Here is a 20,315-nt window from a genome sequence, read left to right as displayed (position 1 = left end):
GGACTTTTGTCTTTTCCCCTCCCGGTGTTGATGGCAGACATGCAGTGTAGACACCTCAAGGTGTTTTATTGCTAATTTCAGCCTCCAGGATGTAGCCCACAATTCCCAATCAGTCTGTCTGGTCATTTACCAGCTACTCACCTCATCTCCCCTGAAAGCCTATAAAATGTAAATAACTTTTCCTACTGACTAAGCACCTGGAAACCCCATATGCTAGCTTTTCTGCTGGTTTCCTTGCCACCCCATATGCTGCCTCAGTGGTTGCATGGCATCTTCCCAAGTGCCCATGCCTGGCTATTGCACCAAAAGCTCCCTGCTTAGACTGCTGCAGAGCTGCTGAATCTGTTCACTCTGTGGGTTGAGTAGTCTATCCTGTCCTGGCTGCAAGTGACCCATGGGAATTGGGACACATACGGGCACATTTCATGAGCCTTGTATGAAAAGAGGTATGAGAAGGACAGCGCAGAGCAAAGGTTAAAGAAGTGAGACAAGCCTATCATAAGGCTCATCGAATGAACTGGTGCTTCACTGATGACCTGCTATTTCCAAAATGAGCTAGACACAATCCTCAGCAGGGACCTCACCTCTACCGTCAAGAGCCTTGTGATTAGCTCGGATGTCACAGAGACAGTACAAGGAGGAAGTAACCCGGAGGATGAAATAGTAGATGAACAGGTAGAAGCAGACAAGGACCAGCGGCTCCCTGGTCTAGCAGCCAGGAACTGTTCTCCATCACAGAAGGACATACCCAGGGTGAGCAGCCACTTTCCAGAGACCAGGAAGCAGAGGATGAGATGCAGGGTAAGTGGAGGTGGCCGTGCAGGGCTGAGGGCATGGAAAACTGGGAGGCTGGCTGTGTGCCTGTAAGCTGCACATATCCCTATGTAGCTAATCGATATGGCTGAGCAGCATGTTGATGCTCACTGTCATCTCAATGGAATCCTTCAGAGAGAGGCTATGGTTAGAGAATCAATTGTAGCTTTTCTGTTTATGGTTCCATGACAATGCTGCTTAGTCACTTTCACCATTGTAGGAGACTTACCCATACTATTCATCAATCACTTGTGCAGGACTCAAAGCAGAGCATATGTGGGCCACATAAGGAACAGGGCAAAAGCCACATGGCTGGAGAAGTTGTGTTCAGGTTTCCTTGTTACCGTGAGCAGGGAGATGTCTAATTTTGCCTTTATCCGCAGATGAAAACGTACCTTTCCTCTCTGTCACCATGATTAAGGTGGGTGGTGATATCTATTCCTTTCAAGGGCCAGTTGGACAGTGAGTGAAAATGGCAGGAAAGAGGTTTGTAAAAGTGAAATATTACAATGTAGGACTCAATATTAAGACTTCTTTTTGTGCTTGCCACAGATAAGGCCATGCCCTTGCAGAAATAGGGATGATTTGGTTTGCAAGGTGCTAAATCAGTCATTCAGAGAGTGCAGATGTTAGGAACAGCACTTGGAAAGGGAACTCAGGACCTACAAGGAGAACCAGGTCTTTGCCGGGCATACCACAGAATGCATGATTAGGGTCATGGAGGAACGAGTTTATCTCCTAAAGTGCTTGGTGAAACAGCACAGCGAGCTAACACAGGCCCTCCTACCCCCTCTCCCATGGCAGATTAAAAAATCGATGTACAGAAACCCCCACACCCTCTCATTCCTTTTCCTTCTCTAGAAGTCCATATTTTCCCATGTACTCCCAATTCCTATCCCAACTATGATTATAATACTTGTACCTACATACAAATGTGATTTGTCAACACTCCCTTACCATTTGGTTTTATTGTGTTTCAGTGCACAGCTTTCTAATGAATAAAGGCTCACTTTCAGAATGTACTGCTTAACGGTGTCACATACCTGTCACTGTGATCTCAGGTGTAGGCATTGAAGGCATGTTCCTGATTATGTGTTGCATTGAAGGGTGGTTGAGTGCATGTAAGCAACTATTACAGAAGTTTATTTCAGTGCCTCTCATTTTCAAATGAGCCCACAGACAACCCGCCAACCTGAAGCATATTCTCACCAGCAACTACACACCGCACCATAATAACTCGAACTCAGGAACCAATCCTTGCAACAAACCTCGGTGCCAACTCTGCCCACATATATACACCAGCAACACCATCACAGGACCTAACCAGATCAGCCATACTGTCACTGGTACATTCTCCTGCACATCCACCAACGTAATATATGCCATCATGTGCCAACAATGCCCCACTGCTATATACATCGGCCAAACAGGACAGTCCCTACGTAAAAGAATCAAAGGACACAAATCTGATATTAGAATCATAGAATCATAGAATAATAGGACTGGAAGGGACCTCGAGAGGTCATTGAGTCCAGCCCCCCACCCTCAAGGCAGGATCAAGCTCCGTCTACACCATCCCTGACAGATGTCTATCTAACCTGTTCTTAAATATCTCCAGAGAGGGAGATTCCACCACCTCCCTTGGCAATTTATTCCAATATTTGACCACCCTCACAGTTAGGAATTTTTTCCTAATGTCCAATCTAAACCTCCCCTGCTGCAGTTTAAGCCCATTACTCCTTGTCCTGTCCTCAGAAACCAAGAGGAACAAATTTTCTCCTTCCTCCTTGTGACACCCTTTTAGATATTTGAAAACCGCTATCATGTCCCCCCTTAATCTTCTTTTTTCCAAACTAAACAAGCCCAGTTCATGAAGCCTGGCTTCATAGGTCATGTTCTCTAAACCTTTAATCATTCTTGTCGCTCTTCTCTGTACCCTTTCCAATTTCTCCACATCTTTCTTGAAATGTGGCGCCCAGAACTGGACACAGTACTCCAGCTGAGGCCTAACTAGTGCAGAGTAGAGTGGCAGAATGACTTCACGAGTTTTGCTTACAACACACCTGTTGATACAACCTAGAATCATATTTGCTTTTTTTGCAACAGCATCACACTGTTGGCTCATATTCAACTTGTGGTCCACTATGACCCCTAGATCCCTTTCCGCCATGCTCCTTCCTAGACAGTCGCTTCCCATCTTGTATGTATGGAACTGATTGTTCCTTCCTAAGTGGAGCACTTTGCATTTCTCTTTATTAAACCTCATCCTGTTTACCTCTGACCATTTCTCTAACTTGCTAAGGTCATTTTGAATTATGTCCCTATCCTCCAAAGAAGTTGCAACCCCACAACCATTAGGAATGGCAACATACAAAAACCTGTAGGGGAACACTTCAATCTTCCTGGACACACAATTGCAGATCTAAAAGTAGCCATCCTGCAGCAAAAAAACTTCAGGACCAGACTTCAAAGAGAAACTGCTGAGCTACAGTTCATCTTTAAGTTTGACACAATCAACTCTGGATTAAACAAAGACTGTGAATGGCTTGCTAACTACAAAAGCAGCTTCTATTCTCTTGGAATTCACACCTCCAGATCAGCTGCTAGAAGTGGGCCTCATCCTCCTTGATTGGATCCACCTGGTCATCTCCAGCCTGATCCTGGCCTGCATATTTATTCCTGCCTCTGGAAATTTCCACTACATGCATCTGACGAAGTGGGTCTTTGCCCACGAAAGCTTATGCTCCTACACTTCAGTTAGTCTATAAGGTGCCACAGGACTCCTCGTCATTTTCAAAGTGCACCCTCAAAGCCTCCTTGATGTTGACATCAGTCCTTTGAGCTGTTCTGACAGCTCTAGTGTCCGACTGCTCAAACTCCACAGCCAAGTGCCATGCATCAGTGCTCCACCCTGAGCAAACAAGTCCCTCTTACTTTCACACAGATTATGGCAAGTACAACATGCCACAATAACCATGGGAATATTATCCTCAGTGAGGTATATCCTGCCATAGAGACCACCTCTGCCTTTCCTTCAATCTCCCAAAGGCAAATTTGAGCACCATTCAGCACCTGCTAAGCCAGTTGTTAAACGTGCCCCATGTTTGGTTTCATGGGCCAGGGCTGCAATGGGTAGGCCAAGTCTCCCATGATCACAGTGGGCATTTCCACATCCTGCACTGAAATCTTAAGGTCTGGAAAGATGGTCCCTGCCTGCAGCTTTCTGTACAGGCCACTGTTCCTGAAGATTTGTACATCATGTATCCACCAAGACCATCCTGTGTTGATGTCTTAAAAAATGCCTACAGTGATCCATAAGTGCCTGTAGGACCATTGAGAAATATCCCTTCCTGTTGATGTACTCAGTGGCAAGGTGGTCTGGCACTAAAATTGGACTATGCATACAATCTATGCCCTCCCTCAAGTTGGGAAATCCTATGTCTGCAAAGCTAGCCACTCTGTCCTGCACATTTCCTAGAGTCTCAGTCCTCTGGTGCAGAATGTGATTTATTGCCCTGCACACTTGCCCTGTACAGCTCCTATGATAGACTGCCCTGCTCCAAACATAATTTGCATCTTGCCAGTAGCAATCAGGATTCTCCAACTTCCAAACAGCAATTGCCACACATTTGTCTGCTGAGAGGGCAGCTCTCTTTCTGGTGTCCTTGTGCGGCAGGTCAGGGGCCAGCTCAGCACATAGCTCCAGGGAAGTTACTTTATGCATCCTAAAGTTCTATAGCTTCTAGTCTTCATCCTACATCCATATAACAATGCAACCTCACCACTCTTTGCTGGTTTCCCTAGCCCAGAAACAATGGTCTATCCAGTACAGGACTCTAGGAGTGCCAATGCAATGACAGGTTGTTGCTGTCCAAGCTCCTCTGAGTCTTTTTCCTTTGTCAGTAACTTTAAGATGATCTCCGCTGACATGCATGAGGTCCTAACAACAATTAACAGAGCATGCAAGAGAACTGTGCGATCCATTCTTGCTGTAGATTCTGAAGTGCACAGCAGAGAATGGCAGTTGGAAAAAAGGCATGACAGGATGCCAGAACGCCCCAAAAAAGCAGGTACCTGATGGAATATTTTGCATGGACACAAGATTCCCTGTGCTCTGTTCCAAGGTCCCACAACAACTGTGACTGATTGTGTCACCAGACACCATGAGCTAAATATCCACAGTGCATTGCTTCTGTATTGACAGGGGAATTTAGCCAGGAACACAATCTGTCGACAGAGGGAGCAAGCATAAACATGCTTTGATAACATTTTTTGGAAACTTCTGCACTTCCTTTACACACAGAGACACAGCAGTATGCATTAATCAGTTTCCTGAAAACATGAATCACAGAGTTGACTTCAGGCAAATGGAAACTCACATATGCCCAGTGTTACACAATGCATTTGTCTTGATTTAACAGATGTTAAGAATTCACATCTTGTGATTTTCTGCACTCCTTCTGTGAACTCATGAAGCTACATACAGTTATGAAAGACACAAGGCATCAGCTCACATATGCTATTCTGACATGTCTGAAGGATTGTTCCCTAACAGGCCTTAGTTTTAGCAGCGTCTCTTACTCCTGTTCAAGTCGTTGGGCTGGCTACATCAATCTGATCTCATTCTTAGCCCTGTCCATGTGATACATAGGGAACATATGTAAATGGCATAAAATAAAGCAGTCCTTAAGGTTGTCTAACTAATCCCAGAGCTGGCATAGATTAGCTTTCAGAATCAGAGAGCTGTAATCATCTTCTCAAAGGCTTTCATCACTTCCTTGTATTGAGCGGAACTTGGACAGTGGGGAGAATCTCGTCTGATGGAAGTTTTGCTATGCATTTCAAAGTGAGAAAGGTTAGACCTAATTGTTAAGCTTTACAGGTAATATTTTTAGAGAGGAGAGTTTTTGGTACTCTTTATGAAGAGGAAGGTTTCTGTATGTTACAAGTGAGAGGTGTTTAGATAATATTATATCACACTTAGGTCTCTGTGGTGAGCACAGATCTATAGCATTAGTCACAACCAGTATTTCCAGTTAAGCAATAGGAAGTCAGGTTAGATGGCATTTTCAGTTCTGTAGACATGTGCTCATGTTGAAGAACCCACGACTGCCCTGAACAATATTAGTTTGTGCTCTTGTTGTGTTCCTGTTCCACGTTCCTCAGATATACTGCACTGGTGGGTTCCTGTTCCATGTTCTTCAGATATAGTGCACTGATTACACCCATTATGAGTCCCTCCTGCTGTCATGAAAAACGCTGAATGCTGCCTGAAAAAGCTGCTGGTTTTGAAACATGTTACCTACAACCCAGATTTTGGTGCAGAGATCCTTTCAAGACTGCAATATGTATACCAGCAAGAGTTCCAGATCTGCAGCATGGCTCTTGACGGAACCATATGTCTCTTAGAATGTATTAAAAAAAGAAAAGAACATTTACTCTTTGGAAAAATAGTATCATGATTCATATGCTAATATCTGCTGTTAACTGATACATATTTGCCAGATCACTTGCATTCTGAAGTAAATATTAACACTGGTTATTCATTATAATTGTTTTATTCATTGATTAAAATTAGTGTTAAATTTTGCTGCATATGAGTATCATTTCACCTACTACAGTATATACTTGAAAGTTTGTCAGTTTGTGTCTGTTTGTTCAAGAACTCCTCCTAAACAGTAAGAGCTAGGACCACCAAATTTGGTATGTGGCTTCCTCATATCACAACTTAAAGCAAGGTAAGGGTTTGGTTGTACCAGGAAAATGGGATGTGCCTGGAATGGGATTACTTCTCATATAATCATACAGAAAATGGACAGAATCACCAGACAGGTGAAAGGGGTTGGCTCCGCCTCTACCCCAGGACAGTCCCAGTCCTCAGCCTCCTATCTCCAGGCACCATCTAGAGAGGGCAGTGGACACTGAAACTCTCCCCTCCCAGCTTTGGACAAGGACATTGCTGGCTGTTCCCCTTCATCAGGGAGTGAGGAGACAGTAAACAGTTAGCTGCATTCCTCACTCTGACTGGGGAACACAGCAGGCAGACGAGATGTGAATTTTGCTTTTGCTCCCTGACAATGACAGGAAGGAAAAAAGTAAGCAGCCGTGGTGCGAATCTTGGTGGAGGTGCAGGCAAATGTGCAGTATATGAGCAACTTCAGTGTTTGATGTGTTTATTAGTGTCTGAAATAACTAGGAAAAGATGCACTATACAAATGTTCTCATCACACTACATTTTAGGTAAATACAATGGCATATATAGGTCTGTCTGTACATTTCATAATTATATTTTCTAACCTCAGAAAAGCTCTCTGATGGAAGACATTTATGCATACTTAGCATTCATGTTTGAACAAATGCAATTTATGTATTAATAGCAAAAAGTCCATTCATGTTGCACTTAAGCAATGTATGTTAGAAAAGAATAACCATCTTTCAGATTTCAAGGTTTTAAACACTTTTGTATATGGTGACAAATTTCAGAGGGGTCTCCGTGTTAGTCTGTTTCAGCAAAAACAATTAGGAGTTCTGCGGTACCTTTAAAGACTATCAGATTTATTTGGACATAGGATTTCTTGGGCTGGAGGCCTTTTCATCAGATGTAAATACATTTGTTAGTCTTCAAGGTGCCGCAGAACTCCTCGTTGTTTTTGCTGAAACAGACTAACACGGAGACCCCTCTGAAATTTGTCACTATATACAAAATATAGTGAATCAGCCGCTGACTTGGGGACGCCTGGGGTAGAGCAGGTGCGGCGCTGTGGGGACCTACCCGGCAGTGCCCCAGCTGCTCTGTCCCAGGCGTCCAGATTCAGCCGCTGTTGAAACTGATCAGCGGCTGATTCCAGGAAGCCCGGGGCAGAGCAACTCTGCCTCGGGCTTCCTGTAGTCAGCCACTGGTCAGTTTCAGCAGCTGCTGAATCTGGACGCCAGTTCCGACTTACATACAGATTCAACTTAAGAACAAACCTACAGTCCTTATCTTGTACATAACCCGGGGACTGCCTGTAGTGATATTTTAGTAAGAAGATAGTGTGTGTTTGTTAGTACTTCTGACATTAAAAAAAAAAATCAAGCCATCAATCAGAGGTCTCCACAGAGTCAGACTTGCTAGGTCTGAAACTTAAATACTATAGCCCTGCATTTCCCAAACTATGGGCCGCAGCCCGGTACCGGGCAATGGGAAAAAAATACCGGACTTCAGCATGGCTGCCAGGAGGGGAGCGGAGCAGGCTGGGAGGAGGGGTGTGTGTGGGGGAAACTGCTACCAGGAAGCAGGGTTGGGGGCAGCAGGGCTGTCCAGTGGAGATTGGGGGGTGGGCAGATGGTCGGCAGAAGCAGGGCTGGATGGGAGGCGGGGATGAGGCTGGCCGGGAGAGATCGGGAGGAGGAGGACAGGAGAACCAGTCTCCAGAAGTGGGGCAGCGGGGCTGGCCAGGGGAGATCAGGAGGAAAAGTGCAGGAGAATCATCCAGCTGGGAGCGGGTCAGGGCAGATGTGAGGGGGCCAGCCGGTGGAAGCAGGGCTGGACGGGGGAGATTGGGAGGAGGAAGACGGGAGAACCAGCTGCTGGAAGCAGGGCAGGATGGGGACAGTGGGGCTGGCCAGGGGAGATCAGGAGGAGAAGCAGGGGAGAACCAGCCAACTGGGAGGTCGGGGGCCGGTTCTCCCCCGCTTCTCCTCCTGATCTCCCCTGGCCAGCCCCACTGCCCCCGTACTGCCCTGCTTCTAGTAGCTGGTTCTCCCGGGGGAGATCAGTTGGGTGCGGGGGGGAACTGGCCGCTGGAAGCAGGGCTGGACAGGGGAGATCGTGAGGAGAAGCTGAGGAGGGGAGGGGAGAGGAGGGGAGCGAATCAGCTGGTGGGAAGTGGGACTGACCCAGGCACATGCAGACCTGGGCACACAAGTCATTCCAGCTCCATTGATTCCATTTTGCCCCCTCCCCCATACCCTCCCTCAAGTATTTGCAAACTGCCTGGCTAGTAGACACACTCACGCAGTGTGAGCACATCTACCAGTCAGGCAGTTCGCAGCTATGGACTGATACACCTAATAATAATAAAATTTACCTAATTAGAAAATACTGGACATTTTATATGTCTAGCCCAGGCTTGGCGGAAGATGCAGCCGGGTGAAACACTGAAAATTTATTCATTTTTAATTGTTTTTTTATATGCGTTTATATTTTTGGGCTGCAAAAAACAGTACTGAAAAAAAACGGGTTTCAACTAAAGTAAAAAGTTTGGGAAACCCTGGTCTAGCCAGCTTTTGATCCATCTTACAGTCCATTTATCCAATCCATATTCCCTTAAGTTGCTGGCAAGAATATTGTGGGTGGCTGTATCAAAAGCTTTGCTAAAGCTGGCACTGGGGGCTTTGGGAGGACCAGAAACAACTTATTTGAATATTCATACTTTGCTTAATGAATATGCAAATATGCAAATGAATGTTACCAGTCCTCCAAAAGCTCGTGAATGGATTTACTGGTCTCCGAATCAAAAAGTTTGGGAACCCCTGCTATAGACAGTAAAGGATGTGATCTTTGTATTTCCAGATGGGGGCAGCATTGTATCAAAAAGAAGAACAAAAGACAGTTTGCCTGAGCTCTGGGTTTGTAATTAACTGTCCACTATGAGGAAAGCAGATAGTGGCTCAAATCAGACCAATAAATTTGTGGGTTAATAACACATTAGTCAGATCAGTATGCTCCATAATCACTGATGTTGATCCATTTGTCTCTTTTTATACAGCATATTGATTTTAACCAAGAATTCGTCGAAGAAGAAACTTTCATAAAACTCTCCTTGATATTTTTTATGCTGATGACTATGCTGCTATTAGTAAGTTCCCAGCCGAATTAACTGTTGGTGTTATAACTTAAAATATGCTTGAAAGGTCACCTTTTGTGTTTCCATGGTATTTCTTAATACCTAATGAATTGCAAGAACAAGGCTGCTGTTATTGAGGTTGCAAGTGACTGAAACTGCTGACAAATGGCTGTAAAGCAACATTCTTCTGGGGCTTGTCTGGCTTTGCTTTCTTCTCTCTCTCTCTCTGTCCCTTTCACTGTTACAGGATTTCTTTTTTCCTTCAGTCAGGCAGGTGTTTGTATGCAGTTGCTTACTTATCTTGTCTCAGAAGGCCATTGCAGCTGATAGAAAATCATCTTTATTAATTCTGCAGAACAGGGGATATGCAGTAAGGCAGATTCTCATGCTCAGTGTTTTTTTAAAGAGGCAGGCTATTATATTGTGTCTTAAAAGTACCAGTTCTGATATTTACATGGCAAAGATATGTAAACATTAAAAACTTCTTAAATATTTTTAAATGCTATTTTAAAAAAAGTGTAAGCTATAATAAATTGTAGAGCAATTTCAAACTTTGGCACTCCCTGTTTGTTGAACTATAACACTGCTTATTTTGCTCCCACTGATAAAATTTCACCTGCATTGCCATTATTTCCATACTATTTAAATGAGATGGATGCAAACAAGTATTTTTAAAAGCAACTGATGCAGCCTCTGTGGTTTCTTTTCTTGTTTCTTTGTGACTAGTGCAAGAGATGCTGTAAGGGGAACAGCGCACCGCTACTTCTACAGATGTACTTGGTTAAAATTCCCAGACCTGCTGGCTGTATTCATCCATTAATTAGAACAATCCAGTCTGAAATGGGAGGTATGGCTATCAGATCAGAAGATTGTCATCTCCATGCTTGTACTGCAGGGAAGGATGATCAAAGCTGCTGAGAATAAATTTGTGACACTATTGCTACAATAAGCTCTTGCTTTCAAATAGCTTAGACTTCATCTATAAAATCCTACTTAGACAAGAATTCAAATGTATGGGGCTATAGCTGCACAACTTGCAACGCCTTATGCACTTGTATGAAGTGCAAAATGAATTTGTGCAAACAAAGATATGACTATGTAAAGACTTAAACATATGGATAACATGCCTCATTTATGCATGCACAATTGCAATGAACCCATATCGAAATCATGCTATTTTTGCATGAGAAAAATGTTTGTAGCGTGAGTGAAGTCATAATTACCATCAATGGAAATATCCATTGGAAAGATTTATTATAATCAGACAACATAAAGATACAATGACAAGTATGAGTGATTAAAACTTGTGAAAATATGTACTCGTGTGAAGAGCTACACCCAATTTTCTCATGCCAGTGCCTTGAAAGTCCGTCATGGAATATCCTGTGATCAATCACACCTCAAATATTGCAGCACAAATATCAAGATAAGAACATAACATAAGAATGGCCATACTGGGTCATCCCAAAGTTCCATCTAGCCCAGTACCCTATCTGCCGACAGTGGCCAATACCAGATGTCCCAGAGAAAGGGAGCACAACAAGTAATCCTCACGTGACCCCTCTTCTGTTACCCTTTTCCAGACAAACAGAGGCTAACGACACCATTCCTACCCATCCTGGCTAATAGCCATTGAAGAACCTAACCTCCATGAATCTATCTAGCTCTGTTTTGAAGCCTGTTAAAGTCCTAGCCTTCAATACAGCCTCTGGCAAGGAGTTCCAGAGGCTGACTGCGTGCTGAGTGAAGAAAAACTTCCTTTGGTTTGTTTTAAATCTGCTGCCTATTAGATAATACTCTCATTACTCACACAACCCATATTTTGCAGTTTATTTGCCCCATACATTAACTGAACAACTCAAATGATGCTCAGATTCATAAATGTGCTAGTCTGAAGGTCAGTCCATGAAAAGAAAGTAAGCATGTTGATGTTGTAATGAGGATGAAGGTTTAGGTACAACAATATGAGAGAACATTTTCAGATCTATGCAAGATTTAGAAAGTCTGATACACAGGACCCTGAACAGTGGGGAAAATTACATCTTGTGTGACAGGATCAATGAAAGCAGTAATTAACCATTGCTATTATAAGTAGAATGAGTCAATACATTTGTTTTCCACAGATACACAGACATAGAGGCAAGTCATGCATGAAGAGTATTTTAATCCTGGCTAATTTTCTATCAAATTTACGAGAGACAAATATATGATTAAGGGAAGGAGGGGAAACTTTACAGAAATGCCATGGAATGAGGGGCTGGTATGAACTGCGTGAAAGGGAGAGGTGGTGCTTTCCCCAAACTTAGCTCCTCTATAGTCACAGTGCATGAGGCCACTTACTTTTGAAGTGAGAGGTAAAACAGCTCTACATGGAATATGCATTGTTCAGACAACATTGGGAGTGGAGGGAGAGGTAGCTTTAAATCATTTTTGTTTTTTTCATATTCTGAAGCCACAGAGGAGTTCTGGGAAGCAGAAAATAGCAGAGGGCAAAGATACAAAGATTAATGGCTTCTATTTAATGAAAATGAAACTAAATCTGAATAATCTGGATGCATTCTCTTGTTCTTTTGAAAATCACAAGAATACATGTCAGGCCTGTGCTTTGGTACTGATATCAGCGGGTGTCTTGGATGCACAAACAATGAAGGATTATGTTTGTGACTATGCAAGGTACCAGTGATTGCTACCAAAAACATGTGCTAATGCATCCTTAAATCCTACTGGTTGATTGTTATGAATTTTGAAATAAAAGTAACTTTTTCACACTTGCTATTATATACAGTGGTTGGACAGATATCTTCAGTTAAAGCACTGAGTTCATATATTTTTTTTATTTTTGCTCTCAAAGTTTTAGGGTATGTCTACACTACAAAGTTAATTCGAAATAACAGCAGTTATTTCAAATTAACTTTAATAGCATCTACATAGGCAAACCGCTATTTCGAAATAAATTCGAAATAGTGGAGCCCTTATTTCGAATTTGGTAAACCTCATTCTACGAGGAGTAACACCAAATTCGAAATATCTATTTTGAATTAAGTGCTGTGTAGATACTTCATTTGAATAGGGGGCCTCCAGCCCTTCCCAGGGAGCCCTGGTGGCCACTCTGGGCACAACCAGGAAAGCTTACTCTCCTCTCCCCCTGCCCTGGAGACATTAAAGATGTAGACCCTAGCCACAGTGCCTGTGCCAGCTCCAAGCCTGCCAGCTCAGAGCCAGCAGTGGCCAACGGGGCCCCTGACCTAGTGGCCCCAAAACATGAGCCAGCAAGCCACTGACAGCCAACCCTCCACTGCTCCCCAGGAGCAGTCTGCCAGCTCGCAGGAGCCTGAAAATTTTCAGAATAGAGAGGGGTAACTAGTGGTGTCCCCCAAGGATCAGTCCTGAGACCAATCCTTTTCCACTTATTCATAAATGATCTGGAGAAAGGGGTAAGCAGTGAGGTGGTAAAGTTTGCGGGTGATACCAAACTGTTTAGGATAGTCAGGATGGAAGCAGACTGTGAGGGACTCCAAAAAGATCTCACCAAACTGAGTGATTGAGCAACAAAATGGCAAATGAAATTTAATGTGGATGGCTGCATCTAGACTGGCAAGTTTTTCCGCAAAAGCAACTGCTTTTGCGGAAAAACTTGCCAGCTATCTACACTGGCCACTCGAATTTCCGCAAGAACACTGACTTCCTACTGTCTGAAATCAGTGCTTCTTGAGGAAATGCTATGCTGCTCCCGTTCGGGCAAAAGCCCTCTTGCTCAAATGTTTTTGCACAAGAGGGCCAGTGTAGACAACGCGGTATTGTTTTGCGCAAAAAAGCCCCGATCGCGAAAATGTCGATCGGGGCTTTCTTGCGCAAAACTGTGTCTAGATTGGCACGGATGCTTTTCCGCAAAAAGTGCTTTTGTGGAAAATCGCCCGTGCCAATCTAGATGCTCTTTTCCGCAAATGCTTTTAATGGAAAACTTTTCAGTTAAAAGCATTTACGGAAAATCATGCCAGTCTAGACGTAGCCGATAAGTGTAAAGTAATGCACATCGGGAAACATAACCCCAACTATATGTACAGTATGATGGGGACTAATTTGGCTATGACAAATCAGGAAAGAGATCTTGGAGTTATCATGGATAATTCTCTGAAAACTTCTACACAGTGTGCAGCGGCGGTCAAAAAGGCAAATAGGATGCTAGGAATTATTAAGAAAGGGATAGAAAATAAGACACAGAATATCTTACTGCCCTTGTATAAAACTATGATATGCCCACATCTTGAATACTGTGTACAGATGTGGTCTCCTCACCTCAAAAAAGCTATTTTGGCCTTGGAAAGGGTTCAGAAAAGGGCAACTAAAATGATTAGGGGTTTGGAACGGGTCCCATATGAGGAGAGGTTAAAGCGACTGGGACTTTTCAGTTTAGAAAAGAGGAGACTAATATGATATGATAGAGGTATATAAAATCATGAGTGATGTGGAGAGGGCAGATAAAGAAAAGTTATTTATTAGTTCCCATAATAGAAGAACAAGAGGACACCAAATGAAATTAATGGGTAGCAGATTTAGAACTAATATCTTCACACAGTGTGTAGTCAACCTGAGGAACTCCTTGCCAGAGGAGGCTGTAAAGGCTAGGACTATAATGGGGTTTAAAGAGAAGCTAGATAATTTCATGGAGGCTAGGTCCATAAAAGGCTATTAGCCAGGGGATAGGAATCGTGTCCCTGGCCTCTGTTTGTCAGAGGCTGGAGAGGGATGGCAGGAGACAAATCGCTTGATCATTGTCTTCGGTCCACCCTCTCTAGGGTACCTGGTGCTGGCCACTGTCGGCAGACAGGCTACTGAGCTAGATGGACCTTTGGTCTGACCCAGTACGGCCGTTCTTATGTTCTTATGTTGACAGGGGCTGGAGAAGGTCGGTGCCTTCCTGGTCCAGGGTGAAGATCATGGACCTTATTCAGGTTTGGGGGGGATGCCCCCAATGTCCATGATCTCTGCACTAGATAGAGGAATGCGGCCTTCTATGGCAGGATAGCTGCCAGCCTGGCCACCAAAGGCCACATGCGATTCTAGGAACAGGTTAGCATGAAAGTCAGGTTGGTTCGGTGAGACCCCAAACCCTTAGCTTCCCCTCCCCCTTCTTCCCCTTGCTTCCCCCTTCCAGCTCCCTCCTCCCAGGTTTCTCCCTCCCCTCTTCCACCCTCTCTCTTCCCCTCTCCCACCTCCTTTTCCCAGTCTCCCCAGAGGTTCATTCATGCCCCCCCAGTTTTGTTCAATAAACCCATTTTCTATTTTTGAACATATGTGTCTTTTATTTGACATCAGGAAGGGGGGCTAGAGAGGGGTAAGTGGAAGGACATGAGGGAGGAATGGGGCATGAGCCCCCTGTGGGCAGGACCAAGGAGGCTCAGAGGGCTTCTTAGGGTGGGCGCTCTCCCTCAGGGCCTCCTGGATCCTGACAGCCCCCCGATGGACCTCCCGGATGGCAGCCTGCAGTAAGTGTAGCCGGGCTGACGGCAACAACCCCACGAGATGCACCAGCGTGCCCAGGGGCAGCTCTGGCTCCATGTGGTCGAGTGCTGTGGTGTCCTGAGTGCAGTCACTCAGGACAATCCAAGACAGGACCGCTTTGCTGTCCGTCATCGAGGTAGACAAGCAAGCGGGGACCCTGAGAACTGTCTGTCCAGGGTGGGAGTAGGGTCCCTTTAAGCAGGGAACTCAGTTAGTTTCAGGCAGCAGCCCCACACACTAAATCCTAACATGCTGCCCTGCTGCCACTGGTTCCGGCCTGCCTTAACTTTGGTTCAGGGTCCACTCAGTGTGGATGTGCTATTTCAAAATAGCAAAATGCTGTTTCAAAATAGTTTTTGTGTATAGATGCGTTATTTCGAATTAGCTTAATTTGAATTAACTATTTCAAATTAATTTAATTCGAAATAACACTGTAGTGTAGACATATCCTTAGTGAACAATTCCCTGGGAAAAAAATAGTTTGCTTTGGCTTTTTTTAGTAATGAAATTGAAACAAGGGATGTTTTAAAAGGTTTTTGTAGTTGTGTCTGGGATCTTTAAAAATTGATTGTATAGAAAAGCAATAAGCACTAATGGGAGTGAGAACAGTAGTTCCTTTGCCCCTTAAAAAAACAACAACTTGGATTTCTATTTATAACAAGTGAGCTATTTGAACTTATATAGTGGTTTGGAATGCTCAAAATGTTAGCAAAGTTTTAAGTATTCATGGTCACTGCAAATGTCTGATGACTAATTTATTTCAAAATGAATTTCAGTCCATGAACTAAAATATTTGTCTACTTGGACTTTTGTTTTTAGATGGTAAATGACAGCAGACTCCGTGTTACTGCATTTTAATCCATGCATTGAATTACTGTTTGCCGAACAAAGATGCTGTGTCAGATTCATTCCTGCTGTAACTCTATTGACATTAGCCATATTGGACTTTGTTAAAGTCAATGAGGTAATGCTAAAGGTGAATGTAACTCAATGTGCCTGATTCTGTAGTGCACTCATTTACACCTGAGCCTAACATGAATGTTCTACAGTCACATTGCCCCATAGCACAGGTGTAGATGACTGGCAGTGGAAAGTTAGGTACAAAAGCTAGCATCTACAAAAAATGAAATTTTCACAAAAGTCAAATTTTTAGACTGACAGATTCAGAATGAAATATACACCACAACCTTCAGTAGCTAAGCACAACAGGCCACCCAATTTAACCAGTTTCTTGAAGTGTGCTTGTAACAGTGAATGAGCAAAACCGTTTTAATGTTTCTAAGCCTAAGTCCTGCTAAATATATAAAAAGAGGGAATGGCTCCCTACAAAGAGGACCTAAGGTGTGGATTGTGTGCATTAAAGGAAGAAACCTATGAGCCCCTGTGCCCAGGAGAACAAATTTTAAGCTGAACTTTTATTTCATTATTAATTTCCATGTTAAAGAAAGTTTGGCGGTGAGATTGGGTTTATAATGTGTGCACTGTTTTTTAGGGTAGAATAAGAAAGGCATGTGCACACTTACCCATTGTGTTTAAGCATTAGAAGTTAGATGCCATATTTCTCAGTTTTAAAAGCAGATACTTGGTATTCTGTTGGAGCCATAAAGGTTTTTTTCCAGCTTTTGTGAGACTTTCATATGTAAAATCCTATTGTGGTAAACTAATAATGAAGTTATGACAATTAAGGAAACCCACAAAGAAAGGAAATTCACAGCACAACTCGCATCCTTCATTCAGCCTGAACATTCCTTGGCCAGGGAGTTTCAGAACATATCCTAATATGGATAGTACTCAGTCATGATGGGTTTAGCTCACAATGGCATATTTTTACCCATTACAATCTTTGCTTTTCTCAGTTTCAGTGCAATGTGGAACTTTTCTATTTTTAATGTGCAAAAACCAGAAGTAGTATTGGACACTTCCCTTGACATAATATTCTTTCCATGGCATGAGAAAATAGAACTGAAACATCAATGGCATGAAAACATCAGATGACATTTTGAAAGCTATTAGAAAGCGAATAATAAGTAGCTTTTGTTGAGAATTTTCCAACAAAATGTCATTTTCGGAAAAGATGATAATTAAAACCAAACTTTCCCAAGGAAAACGCCAAGTTCAACAAAAACTTTTATTAGGAAAATTTTTCAGGTGCAGCATTGAATTTTGTATCTCTGGTGTCTCAGTTGAATGGCTTAACTACTTGGCTTTTGGTTATTGAAATCTGCTTGCTAAGACCTTATATCATGACTGTAATATTCACAATTGATACTCTTCTGCCTTACTCTTCTTCTTCATCATTTATCTGTTTGTCCTATCAGCTAATTGGAATGAAGTAGAAGATATTAAAAGCTGTGGGTTCAGGCCTAAAATGCTTAGTTTTCAAACAAGATTTTGTTCCAGTCACAAAAGCCGAAGAGGTAAGCTTTGAGTGAACAGAAATATTTATTAGATTGTAAGCTCCTGTCTTCCTCTGTATGATAACTTACACAATGAGTTTTATTGTTGATTTTGGCCATGGGATGCTTTCAAATCAGAAATAATAAATAATGTAGCTCTTTCTGCTAGATCAGTGTTTTATTTTGATATCAGTGTTGCTGCTCTGCTAAGCTTTATTGGATGTCCGAACTTGGCTTGCCAGTGGAGGAGAAACCAGTGACATGGAATCAGGATATATTTTGAGTGCCACTTGTTTTATTTACATATACACACTAGTGCTGGAACAGAGGTAGTCAAATATCATGTAGGTCTATCCCTTCTTTCTGAAATTTCTGCCCACCACTAGTGCAGATTGGACTCTATCAGAGATGAAGGCTGAGATGGGACTCCTCTGCTGCTCAGACAGTTCCCTTTCCTAGGTCCACTATCTCCACATAAAACACAGTAAAAAACTAACATAACTTGTCTTCTCAAGACTGAGCATTTGCTCACTAGTTCAGAAACTTAATTTGGGAGACTGGAACATTGACACCTGGTGAAACTTTGCAAAATAACAATAAAAATTAAATATATTTGTAATGTATTCTACATTTTCTATAAATCTGTAAAATGAAAGTGTGCTAGTTCTGATATCTGACTTTCTTTTGCCTCTACCTTGACTGCCCCTACCTTATAGCAATATATCTACCTGCAAAAATGTTTAAAAGACTAACAGACTTAAATCAGTCCTTATATCAAATCACTAGGTGGTTCTGAGGCCTCACTTAATTGATTCTAACTCAATAAAATCTCTGAATTTATCTTACATTTTTTTTAGAACAGAGTAAATCAGAAAATACACATATAGCAATTATAAACATTTAAACTGAAGAATACCGTATTGCTAAACTGATATCTTAGCAGGAGGATCATTATGTAAAGACAATCAAAAGCTTATTTTTTTATTATTTCATTTATACTGACGTAAATTAAAAAAAGATGAACATTCCACTATAAAAGACTTTTTTTGACTTATTGCAAAAATTACAGCTTTCTGTCTTTCCAATTTCTACTTGGAAATCTGAACTGCTTTAAATACAAAATGCAGGGGAAATTCAAAGGTTTTTTGCATACTTTGGTATAGTGGGCAGGATGTTTTTTGCATATCATTTGAGGAAGGGAATTTTTATAGAAATGATTTTGTAATGTCCAGATTTTTTACTGTCATTTTTACACTGTTTGTCAGGCTACAGCCAGGAATGGATAGGAGTATGGGAAGTGACATGACACCTGTGCAGATAAGTGAGTAGATTTGGAGGGACTGTGCAGGGGTAGGTGCTACTGATACATTCATATAATTGCAGTTAGACTGGGACACACCCTCAAGTGATGTAAATTCAGATCTCCTGGAGTCTCATGCATTTCCAAAAGTAAATACAACTATAAATTTCCTCATGCTGCCCACCCTTAACAAGTGCCTTGTTTTCTGACACAAAGGCACCTCTTCTTTGGGTCAAAGAAATATATTCTCCTTGCGCTCTGAAGTTCTAGGCCATTTACACTGCCAAACAGGATGATTTCAAGCACTTTTATCTTTCATAATAAAGCTTTATTTTGAAGTAATTTCCATGCATGGTTTACAAGTCAGATTAATAATCCACCTATTCAAGAAATGTTTGGAGCATGTGTAAGTTTTAGAATTCTAACTGAGCCAATTGCATAGTTGTATCTCTAGAATTTCCTGTGTTTGTTCCGGTTTCATAAGAACCAAACCTTAATAGAGGCTTGATTTGCCTGAATAAATATTAAGACTGTAGAATCAGGTCCTAAATTGATTAAATAGTTTCATAAACCCACCTCCCTCAAATAAAAATTAAAGGAAGAAACAGAAGAAGTAATTACAAGGACGCTAAAAAGCGTAAGTAATGCAGCTTTCCAGTTTGAGATTTTTCCTTCTCTGAATTAAAGGGAGAATTAACACAATAAACTACAATAGCAACTAACAATGATTAATTATGGCATGGCAGAATTAATTTAATTTTTTATTTTTAATAAACATCTTTATTTTCCTTTAGAAATTAGTTGCCTAGATGCTTTTGAAATCCTCTTTAGCAGCTATTTGCATCTTTAGGCACTTAAAGACTTTTAAAAAATGTGGCTTTAGGTTCTTTGCTCTGGTTTCAGTAATAGCAAGGAAGGGAATTAACTGAACAGGTAAGATGCAAGTATAACATCCTGTGTAACTTACCTCCTCCGAAAGAAAACAGAGGCCACCTTCTGTTCCTTTCAATTTTGTATCAACTGAATGAATGAATTTTATATACATTGAATCAATTGTAATAGTTTAAAGCTATGGTCCAGCAAAAACTTGAAACCAATGGGATTACTCATGCTTGGAATTTTTTCAACTTTATTTCCTGAACAGTTCTCACCTACCTTAATACCTTTTTTAGATCTATGAAAACCACAGGCAGTGGATGGTGTTATATAGGTGCCTTTTTCTGCTGCTCTTGGAAAGATGTGAGTGGTAGTTTTTTGCCTCAGAACTACAGTCGTGTCCCGAGTAAAACAAACAGATTCTGTGTGGTCATCTCTGATAGCATTACTGCGAGTATCATGATGTTTGGTATTTGTGTTAAGGCTCAGCTCATGGGGGCAAATTCACATATGAAAACTCAGCTTTCATTTTTTTGAAGGGCCAGGTTGTAATCTTCATAGCTGCAGAAAACATGGCCCTAGTGCACTTAAAGGTTCAGA

This window comes from Pelodiscus sinensis, chromosome 4 (genome assembly GCF_052426305.1).
Source record: "Pelodiscus sinensis isolate ZL-2025 chromosome 4, ASM5242630v1, whole genome shotgun sequence".
Classification (NCBI taxonomy): domain Eukaryota; kingdom Metazoa; phylum Chordata; order Testudines; family Trionychidae; genus Pelodiscus; species Pelodiscus sinensis.
Note: the sequence above shows the minus strand (reverse complement) of the source record.